The sequence below is a fragment of the Temnothorax longispinosus genome, unplaced genomic scaffold (genome assembly GCF_030848805.1).
Source record: "Temnothorax longispinosus isolate EJ_2023e unplaced genomic scaffold, Tlon_JGU_v1 HiC_scaffold_31, whole genome shotgun sequence".
NCBI lineage: Eukaryota > Metazoa > Arthropoda > Insecta > Hymenoptera > Formicidae > Temnothorax > Temnothorax longispinosus.
In genome coordinates, this window is record NW_027270132.1 from 16,241 (window position 1) to 27,154 (window position 10,914).

A 10,914-nucleotide genomic window follows, 5' to 3' on the forward strand; every position below is an offset into this window, starting at 1 on the left:
AAGTTTCCCGATAAAGACTGGACACTACCTGACACACTACGGCAATATTACTCGGACTTACCAGAACATAAGGCAAAATGTAAAAAATGTGTACAATAGTATCTTATTTAACGAGCAGTGGGCCTTTAAAACATCATTTAAAAAGAAAATATAACAATAATCCAAAGACTGCATGAGTAAGTATAATAACACAATAACACTTAAGAAGTTATTAAAATACTAAAACTTATAAAATAAATGTAACGATAAAGAAAAGCAATAGCTAAAAAAATAGAACAATTAAATGTATTTATCAAATCCTCAGTATAACAATTATTTGCAATTTTGATCATAAATGTGCTTAACTACTCATAATATAACAATAATTGCTTCCTCATAGAGGAAGCTTTGTTTTCATAAACTTCGTATATGGACCTTTGATTGCATATAAAACTAGATCTAATCAACCAAATGTTAATGAATTATTGTATATGAAATAGGGGTAGAAAAGACCAAAGAAAAAATTGTTTTTTTAGTTTTTGATCTCAATGTGTTCTTTATGCTCTAAAACGTCGAAAAATCGTTATTTTAAAAATGTCGGTATATGTGTATGTGTGTATGTATGTATGTATGTGCTAAAAACAGGTCCAACTATACGTCTACTTGTTAAAGATAAATTTATTAAAAATAAAGATAAAGATAAAAAGTTACGATTTTAATAGTTTTTTGTTAAAGAAACAAACTCGTTGAATTTTACCAAAATTCTTTATTAACTTTTAGTATACGAGCTGATGCTCCATCGTATTGGCTATTGTATAGACCAAGACTCTGAACTAAGGATTAAAGTAATTGTTCTATTCGTTACTCAAAAAATGTAACTGTACGTTACCGTTATAGTTACTACCGAAAAATATAACTCAATTACTAAATCGTTACTAAAAAAAAGTAATTTGTAACGGTAACGTGTTACTTTACAACCCTGCTAATTAAAGAAATAAAGAATAGAAAAAGTGCAAATCCTCAAAAAGTAAAAATCCACTTTTGGCCAATGTAAAAGCTTTTTTTTTAAATTTATAAAAAAATAATAATTAGCTAATGTAAATAGGCTCACGAACAATCAAATTTAAAGAATAAAAACTTGTGTTAACGAGCCATGAAGATATAGGTACCTGAGAGTAGGCTTTTTGAGTATAGGCTGTCTTCCGCAGGGTGTATCAGATCGGTCCTTTGTGTATTTCGTTTTTTAAATATTGATCCTATTTATGAATAATAAACAAAAAGTAGGGGAGACCGGGGCTAAACCGTCCATTTTTTTTGTGCCGATTTTTAACAACAAAATAAATAATTGTAGTTAAATGTGGTATACCACTGTAAAGAGTGAACCTTTAGCTACAAAATTTATATAGGAAATTTTTGTCTACGTCGCTTTGTTTAACCGGTATAGAGCAAAAATGAAAACGGTGGAAAAATTGAAATCTCAAAAATGCCGGTTAAACCGTCTGTACTGCATTTTCAATACATATACGTACATCTAATCCTGAAAAATGATAGAATATACATTTTAATAATTGTTTTGTAAGAGAAAAATATAAAAATTTATTTAAAATTTTTATGCGAAACATTATTAAAAAATAGTTACGATGGTTTCTCTTTCCGCAGAAGTCACTCGCCCGACTTGTTTCACTCCTCGACGTCCGATGCTCTATTCGGTATCTGAACGGTTGTAATTCCCGTCTCATCCATATTCCATATGCAGTGAGCCTGGAAATGCCCGAAAATGCCTTAAAAATGCACCCGGACGGATTAGCCCCAAACACAAGTTTCAGGTTTGATCGCCCACGAAATATTAGACATCAACGATAATAAAAAAACTACATTGGATTCGTGTTCAGCATGCATTACTCTTTATAATCACGTACCTCGAGATTTGGAGAGCAAATATTATTGCAGATATTACAAAATTTCCACGCGCAGAAAATGTAACTTTCACCTTCCGAAAACACGTTTGTCCTCGTAAAAATCATAACACGGCAGATAACCTGCCGAAACTCCGTTGGCCACATGGGTACCATATATGTGCTTATAAGCAGCGTTTACAATGTTAATAGCGAGTTTGCACAATATACAGGTTCCGAGATATTTGATTAGACGTATTTACCCCGTAGACGTTTTAGCCCCGGTCTCCCCTAACCTTTTCCAAAAACAATAACATAATAATTACTTTTGTTTCCAAATCTCATTTTTTCCGTATACCGAAATTACCAATTTTCAAGTGCTTCAATAATTCAACTTTTGAACCGGAGTTCTCTTCGTGTATTTTCCTTTCAAGTACTATTAACTACAAAACCCTTGAACAACTTTTTCTTGTAGCCACACATTTAAGAGATATAATATTATTTGTAAGAACTCGCATTTTACAGTTTTCTCCTGACGTTTCAACACTTAAGGTATTCCTTTCACGGAGGAGCGTATTTTGTAGGCGCTTAAGCAGGGCCTCAGCAAACTCTTGTATATTGCATTAAACTTATATAAAATCAAGTTATAATTGATTATTATATTTAATTATAAGAAATATCTCAAAAATTACGGAAGTTAGAGCATATACGGACAACAAAAGCATACATACATACACACACATACATACATACACACGGACATTTTGTACAAAAGTGATTTTTCGACGTTTTAGAACATTCTAAACACTTTGCCAAAAATACCTGAAAAAATTTTTTCACGAAAACAGCTTCCTCTATGAGGAAGTAAAAAGTGAAAATATTATGTGTATTTAGAAATTTCTCATTTTTCGGTAAATTTTACTATCAGAACAATATAGCAACGCTGCGCTTTTCAGGACGCCGATTGTAAAATGTGAAGTTGATAACAAAAGTGTCAATGTAAGTGTCAATTTCATTAATCAAAGAATATTGTGACATTTTCTTTTTATCAAAGAGAGATTTTATAATAATAATGAGTGAGATAAGAAACATAAAGTGAGGAGTAATGTGGGCAAAAATAAGGGACAATTTGTGAAAATAAAAGTTGATAATAAACCGTACGTGATGAACTGAAGTGTGACATGAGCGCACATCTTGCAGCGTTGCCAAATAATTCCTTGAAAGTTGCTATTAAGGACGTTCTCTCGTCCTTATACTAGAGAAAATCGATTTTTTTAGCATTTTCTTGAAACTGTGAATATACGTTAATTTAAGTGTGCTTCATGCGTGGTATAAATTTCAGTATCTCTTTCGGTATAAAAAATCAAGATACTGAGCTTCAAAGTTTCAACTTTTACTAATGAAAAGGTTTTCCAGGCTAAACGGTAAGAGATACGAGGTTGACCAAGAGAACCAAAGTTGCTCCTCTCGTCGAGTTCTATAAGGAAAAATGCCAAAACTAAAAAAATTAAATTTTAAAATTTTTTTTTGAAATTTTGAGGCTCAGTATCTTTATTTTTTATACCGGAAAAGGTACTGAAATTTATACCACGCATAAAGCACACCTAAATTAACGTATATTCACAGTTTCAAGAAAATCCTAAGAAAATCAATTTTCTCTAGTATAAGGACGAGAGAAGGTCCTTAAAAATATTCATCTATAAACCACATTTCAAGTCAACTTTTAACATAAAATTTTGTTTAAATATTCGGTGACTCTGTATTTTTATCGGCACTATCGAAAGTATAGAGTTTAGCGAATATGTAGCGCAGTGAATATTTAATATCTTAAGATATTTGATAAACAAATTATTACATTGAAATGTAGAAAGTAGACTTTTTCGATAACGTCGCATATAAAATATCGAATTTTTAAAGTCATAATTCTTCTTTATATGTTCGGTAATGTGCATGGTTTAATTTTTTTCTGGCGTAAAGATATGCATTTTAACTTTCTCGTATCAAAAAATCAGTTAATTCTTAAGACTTTGGTGTCATGAAAGGAATACCTTAACAAAAAAAATTGCAACAGTTTCGGCCTATATAAGTACAGAAATCACTTTTTGAAACCTTAAAGATGATACATGAATTTTCATAAATTTTTTGAAACATACAAACGCTTTTAAAATCCTCTGGACTTAAAAATCCCAGGCTGTCCGGATGAGTGCTCTAAAAATACGGTGTCCGCACCGTGTTAATATGAACATAAAATAATAATAATATAAAATATAAATAACTATTTTTGATTGACTGGAAAGATATTTTTAACATATTCTTTTGCTTTTATTAAAAGACATCGTAAAAGAGATGACGAAAAAGTATCTTTTTTATGATGACTTTTTCGATACGATCAGAAGGTGTCTTTCATACATTTTTTCGTTTAGTCAAAAAGATAACTTAAGAAAGACATTGTTTTCGTTATCTTATTATTATGTGTTGTCTGGGTAGTTTTTGAAAAAATGATGGTATAAACATATACATATTTCCTGGTATTATACATTATTGTCCCGCAAAAAGTAATCGCAATTTAAACTTACAAGAGTTTATAGTATTTGACACTTTTTAACTTTTCATTACAGAGATATAATGATGATATTGATATCTCAATATTTCCATTGCAAAACGAAGAACCTGAAGATGGGACTAATTCTATTTGGCGATGGGATAAGACGTCGATCAAAAATAATTATATTTGTATCTATGTAATATTTGAATTATAAGATATTGCTAAAAAAAAGAAGATATTGTTAAAGAAGATATGCTTTTGTTGAGAAGAGAGTATAATTGTATATTTTCTATTTTAAAGGTATCGCACTGAGAGAAATTTTTTGCTGTAGGTATTAGCAAATCATTTGTCAGCATAGTGACAGCAAACACTTGGTTTGCTGCGAGAGCTAATTAATTTAGCAATAGTAGCAAACCTTTTGTTGGCAATAGTAAAAAGTTTGCTCTCGCAGCAAATCAAATTTTGTTGTCACTTAAATTTTTCTTAGTGTGAGTTTCATGAAGCTGTATATCCAATCAGAGTCTGTGTTTACATCATCCTGGAAGCGTAATTCAAATTTTGGCTCAAGATTCTAATAATAAGTGGTTTAAGTTGTAGGATAAATCGTCTCATATTAGGGGTATTCAAATAAGTTAAAGTTTAACGGTTTGACAGGTTATGTCGGGTTAAATTAACTTTGGGCGCGTTACTCTTTAAGGTTATGCAAAATACATAAGTGTCTCATTAACCTATCACATTAATCTTTGGGTTAAAAGTGTAAAAATTAACTTTTTACTCGACTTTAACCCGACATAACCTGTCAAACCGTTAAACTCTAACTTATTTGAATACCCCTATTGTACCGCCGACATCAAGATTATTTTCTCTATCGTTATCGCATCCGGATAACTTTAAAACCAAAATCCTCCGACTAGTATTTAAAAGCAGTTTACCTGTCTCTTACACAAAGCTAAATGCTGTGATGCTCATCGGTACTTCAGAATTGATCCTTTCTAGAAATCCTAACGAGAGTTTAACTAATCTGTTAAAAAGAATTAACTGCATGTACTTTTCATGCCATGACGATGTTCATAATTTAACAGCAGATTTAAAAAGTGCTTGGATATAGTTCATCTGCAACAGAATTTTTTCAACTATTGTATTATTTGTAAAAGGTATTATTACCGTCGACGTTATAGAACATTTTTTTTCTGTTAATAATAGAAATAAGTTTGTTCCGATAATATTTGCAGCGATATATAATAAGGGTTTCTTATAAGAATAATTTAAAGCAAAAGGTACTTCAAGAGCTAATATCTGCTTATGAGCAACCTCTTGGACCGAGATACTCGCGTTGTATTTTATTAAAAAGTTATTCGAATTGTGCCAAGCGTATGAAACTCTCATCGGATGAATTTAAGGAGCTATCACATTGCAATTTATCTACGCTTTCTGTAAAGTATTCCAAGAAGTCTATTTCTCATCATAATATTTATTGCAATATTATTTCGAGTATTAAAATTTTATATTTTATCTTTGCAGGATGAAATACTACTAATAATATTAAAATATTTGGATTTGATAACGTTATGCCGCATGAATAAAGTAAATAGGCGCTTCAATTATTTAATACGGGACCCGAAACTCTATACACGTTTAAACATGCGACTGACAAATATATTACGCGCAATGTATTTCGTTACTTTACAGCTAGATGTAAATATTTGCAACAGTTAGATCTTACAGGAAGCTACTTTGATGTTAAGGATTTCGTAAACTTTCTTGATAATTGTGGCAGAAATTTCACGCACTTAAGATTAAGTTGATGTCACTGCGATTTCTATTTAAATCCTGCCCTATTTAAAACTTCAGAGATATGTAAAAATTTAAAAGGTATGCTTTACTATATGCATACCTATACATATATACATATAATGCAAATATATTATTTCTTTAAAAATAATATTCAAATAAATATATATGTATGAAAAAAATATATATGGATAATAAAAATCAGTTAATTAATTATTATTTACACTTACAATTTCTAAATTTTTTCATTCTATCAATATTTTGCTTTAAATATATCTTTCAACGTATCGTGTTAACAAATTATCAAAATAACATATAAATTATATTAAAATGGCATAAAGTACACACAAAAATGTAGAGGGCTAGAGTCGATTTTACATCAAAAACAAAACAAAAATTAAAAATTTATATAGAGCTGTCACTGACGACAAATATTTGCTTATACAAAAATACTGCAGTATATATATAATGCAGTATATATATAATACTGCAGTATATATATATATATATATATATATATATATATATATACACAAAATGAGATATAAGCTCTCTAAGAAAAAACATTTAAGAACAATATGAGCAATTAAAGCTAAGATTAAAAGCCTAGAAAAAAATTGCATGTTTTTAATTTTTATATGTGCGCTAAAGCATATATATGCAGGTTCATAGGATAAGCAGTATTGCGTGTAGCGAGAGATGGCGCAGCGATCGAACAAGGATAGATTACTATATAGTTAGACAAGGACAGATATAGAGAAAACAGGATTATATAGAAATATAGAAATGTTGACATTATCATATTATCAACATCGAGGAAGTTCGACCTTCGCTATAGGGTCCCTTTAAGACTGTATATAATGACAGAGAACGAGAATTCTATTGTAGCGTGGACGTAAAGTAAAAGGGTCGAGCATAAAGTTTGTTGTAACTTTTTCTGACAAAGTAAACGTAAGTCAGTGTCGGAAGTCAACGCACAAAGATCGATGTTAACATATGCCGTATCCATGCATCGCGTGATAATCCAACTTTCCATGCGAAGCGAGGTCGACCTCATTCTACCCCTTGCTTACGAAGCGAAACAAATAGCCCGGGAGCTAGCGACAGATTTTTCGCGTTAATATCTATAAAGCTAGATTTTTTTCCTATGATAGTTTAGACACTATCAATGATGAAAGTGCAAGTCTACCAAACTTTTAGTGTTGCAAAAATGAGTAAAGAATTAAACAACATGTTGCAAAAAATTGCATAAATGTATTATATCTACAAGATTAAAATTTTACATACTCACAGATGACATAAAAACATACCGAAAATTAATATTCTACCGCGTCGGAAGCGTTGCCATGTCAGGTCTACCACCCACGCAAAGTGTGGAAAAAACAAACATTTTTGACTTATATCTACAAGACTAAAATTTTTTTCTGGAATAGTTTATTGAATAAGATATCCAAAAAATACAGTCTACCGATCGTCTCATGTTGCTAAAGCCTCGGTACACGCAATGAAATGCAAGCGCGTGACCGCGGCCGCTGCGCTCCGGGCCATTGCAGTTCGCGCAGAAGTTTTGCATTTTCCGCCGCGGAATATTAATCTACAAAGCTGATTTTTTGTCTACAAGCAGTGTATGCACTATTTCGATTAAAAATCACATTCTACCTCCGCTGAAAAGTGGCTAAATTTTTGGTAGATGTTGCTGAAATTACAAGGCATAAAAAAAGTTAAACGATTTGTAACGTTCTGAATTTCTTTCCCAAGTGCATAAAAATTTTACAGTTCCCATCATTTCAATTCCTTCTTTTTATTCAATTTTCAATAGTAAAAAGCATGTATAAAAATTTCAGATGGTATAAAAACGTTATGGATAGAAATGTGAGAGATAAAGCAATAAGCTTATTTTCAGTGAATCGAAAGTAACTTTTTTTACTTGCACCAATTATCGATATATTATTATAGTTTTATGTGATATTTTTTATATAAATTAATAACACAATATTTTAATAAAATAAATTTAATTATCATAATTGAATTCGCGCACACATTAGTGCGTACGAGTGATATAGTGTTTTTATAATCAAATTAACTGTCGAATTCTTCGCTACTCATATCTGAATCTCCATATTCACTTTCTCCCACGTCTCCCAAAAATTTCGGTGTCATTTTTGGTGTTTTTCTTGGCGTTAACGCTCAAATGATGTAAACGCCATTTGGGGATCCGAAATTACGCTATTATTTTTTGGTGTTTTTTTGGTGTTTTTTGGGGTGTTATTTAGGGTGTTTTTTTCGTAAGGGTCTTAAAGAATTACACATGAAATAAAGGTAGAATTTCCCCGGGATTGCTATAAAGTGTATAATTTTTCGTTACCGATTTTTTTGGGAACCGGTTACAAATTTTTTGCAATTTTTCGGGAATTAATTGACCAAATCTTAAAGAATATTATGAATATATGAAATAAGAGTCGTGTAAAAATTTTTCTAATTTTTGGAGGATGTTTAATTTTTTATTAATGGATAATTTTTCATTAATGAATTGATTTTCTTGAAACCGGTTACGAAGTTTTTCCAATTTTTCTAAAGGGTTTCCGATTTTTGTTTAAAAAAATGTACGTGATTGTTTTAATTTCCACAAATTTTGAGATATTAGCTGAATTTTTTTAGAGATAATTTTTCGTTACTTTCTTAAAAACAACGCCCAAATTTTCCTAATTTTTCGGGGATGGCAAAGATGTGTATAATTTTTCATAATCGATTTTTTGGAAACCGGTTTTAAAATTTTCTAATTTTTTGAGGATGGCTACGATGAGTTTATAGAAAAATTGCTAATAATAAAGGGATTTCCGATTTCTGCTCCAATTTCCGTAAATTTTGAGATATCAAACTGAATTTTTTTTATGGTAATTTTTATAGATAATTTTTTGTTACCGATTTTTGTGGAAACCGGTTACGAAATTTTTCAAATTTCTCGCACCGGAAAAACCCATGGTTGAATTAACAAGATGCTTTTTTGTGTTAAGCAATTTTTGGTTGAATAAAACAGAATTTTCTGGTTATTGTAATCAATTATTCTGGTACGCAACCAGAATGTTTGGGTATGATACCATTTAGAATTTGGTTAGTGCATTTGTAGTAAATAATATACAATTATCTGTTATTATAACTACAAAGGGAAAAGAGCATAGTTGATTAACGTGACATGTATGTTTAAAGGAGTATTGGTGGAATTAACACATAATTTCTGGTTATTATAATCATACATGTCACTTAATCCAATTTTTTGGTTCACGCGTGTCCAGTAATAACCAGACAGTGTCTGGTTATTTTGACCTATTTTGAAAACTGAAGCCGCGCGCGAAACTATTTTCTTTTTTGTTTTTCAACCGCCTCGACGCGCGACATCCCCAACCTCGGAGCGCGACGTTGTTGCGTTCACGATAGCGCGGCGTGATTGCGTTTGTGCCTCGGTTTGTGCGATCATCCCTTCGAAGCGTGATTGCGTTTGTGCGGCCATCTCTTCACCGCGGCGAGCGGCGGCGGCAACGACGACGACGACGGCGACGACGACTGTCGCAGTGACGGTGATTTCGCGCGGACGGTATCGCGGTACCGGCGGACTCGCGGCGATTCCCGCGTTCTTTCTCCTCGCCCTCCACGAGACGCGACCTCGTCCCGTTGGCGAAGGAAACGATATCCCGTCCCCGTGGCGAGGCGATGTGTGTTGACGTGCGCGAGTGAGACCACCTCTCCCCGCGTATCGTCCTTGTCCCGTTTTCCGCGAACGGGGGACCCGCGCGAACGAGGGACCCGCGCGGGTGGATCGTCTTCTGGAGTGGCGGCGACGAGAACGACGTGTGTGCGCACGGCAACGACGACGACGACGGCGACGACGACTGTCGCAGTGACGGTGATTAAATCGCGCGGACAGTATCGGTATCGGCGGACTCGCAGCGATTCCCGCGTTCTTTCTCGCCCTCCGCGAGACGCGATCTCGTCCCCGTTGGCGAAGGAAACGATTCCCCGTTTCCCGAGTGGCGGCGACGAGAACGACGTGTGTGCGCGCGGCCACGACGGCGACGGTGCGACGGCGGCCTTCGTTTCGTCCGAGTATATATCTGTGCGAGACAATATACAGCTTAGTGCACTAATAAGATGGATACGAAAACGCGTGATTTACTTCGTGAATCTATAAAAATCTGTATACGATAGGATTTAACGAAAACCTTCATAGTTTTTGAAGTTCAGGACACTGTAGGTTTTAACCGCTGTTAATGTGCCTAATTTATTCAGTCCTTTCCCTGCAATTATAGCACGTTTTGCCACTGAGTGGCATTCTTTAGTTACGACTAAGTTTGCCTTGTAGCTTTATCAATTTATAAATTGATAAAGCTTACAAGGCAATTTATAAATTGATAAAGCTTAAGGTTTATCAATTTATATATTAAGTTTAATTAGTTAACTGCAAACGGTTTCTGTTTTATTATATTGTAAAAGAGACGTTGAATAAATACTTTCTATAAAAATACTACAGTAATTTTAACATATCGGACACGAATAAAATACAACCTTATTTCTACATATATATTTATATACATTAATAAGTTGTATTATTCGTTTAATGCAAAGAAAATAAACGTAAAGCAATAATGCATGACCTTACTATTTGGATAAATGAACCAGATTGCAGTTTGTTCATCGAACAAAAAGTCT